This window comes from Meleagris gallopavo, chromosome 2 (genome assembly GCF_000146605.3).
Source record: "Meleagris gallopavo isolate NT-WF06-2002-E0010 breed Aviagen turkey brand Nicholas breeding stock chromosome 2, Turkey_5.1, whole genome shotgun sequence".
NCBI lineage: Eukaryota > Metazoa > Chordata > Aves > Galliformes > Phasianidae > Meleagris > Meleagris gallopavo.
The window spans coordinates 32,866,733-32,867,816 of NC_015012.2; positions in this window are offsets into that span (position 1 = coordinate 32,866,733).

A 1,084-nucleotide genomic window follows, 5' to 3' on the forward strand; every position below is an offset into this window, starting at 1 on the left:
GGCTCTCCCTTCCCGCCTCAGCGAGGCCCCCGCCGCGTCGCTAAGCAACGGCTGCGCGGGCTGGGCGTGACCGCCTCGCTGCTTTCCCTGAGGGGAAGGACGCGTTTAGTGTTTTCTGCGTATATAAAATACATATGTTATGCGTAAGGATATATACGGAGCGTTGGCAGTGTCGTTAAAGCACCCCGTTATTCAGCCTGGAGGCGCTTAACGAGGGAAAGAGCCCTCCGTGCTTATGGCAGAGCTCCGCCCAGCGGTACTGCAGCCTCGGCCAGGGCTGCAGGCACGGACTCAGAGCCTGCCGGTCCCCGCCGGGCATCTACCCGTAAAACAGCCGCAGCTCACTGCCAGAACTGGTTTTGTGAGGGCAGCAGTGCTGCAGCTTCTCGCAGAACATAAAGCTAGTGCACGCCTGTGGCAGCATTGTCATGAGGACCTGAGGCACTAACGGAGTTGTCTTCTGCTTCTCGCAAAGCTTGAAACCTATGGGCACACACCTCATCCTAAAATCAGCAGCAGCAGACAGGCATACTGCTCGCTATGAGGAAAGTGTGGTCTAACCAGCTGATATGTGCCTAAGTGCACGAAGTTAAAAAAGGAAGAGCGAGCAGAAAGGAAAACGCTGGCTAGCTAGAGCAAATCTTTAGGAAAAACAAAACAAACAAACAACAACAAAAAAACACTTAAGCTGGAGTGAGGGTATGTGAAATGCAGGACTATTACATTGGTTATTGCCTGTTCTCCAGGTCCACTGTTCTTAAACTGTTGGAATAAACAAAAACATTGGTATCTCCCTACTAAGACCATTCATAGCAATTCATTTTATTCTTCTCCAAATCTATGTAAAAGATAACGGTTTGATTTTGAAGGAAAGAAATTGCGCTAGGCTTGCACTGTCTACAAGAAATTCATGCCAAATCCCATGAACATGCAGAGGAGTACAATTATGCCTTTCAGTAGTAATTTCCAACCAATTATTTCAACATTTAATAAACATTTAAGAACTCATCCTATAAGCAAGACCCATCTTCACAGTACCTGAAGAAGCAGGATCAAACTTGCAGCAACAGCACCACTAAAAAAA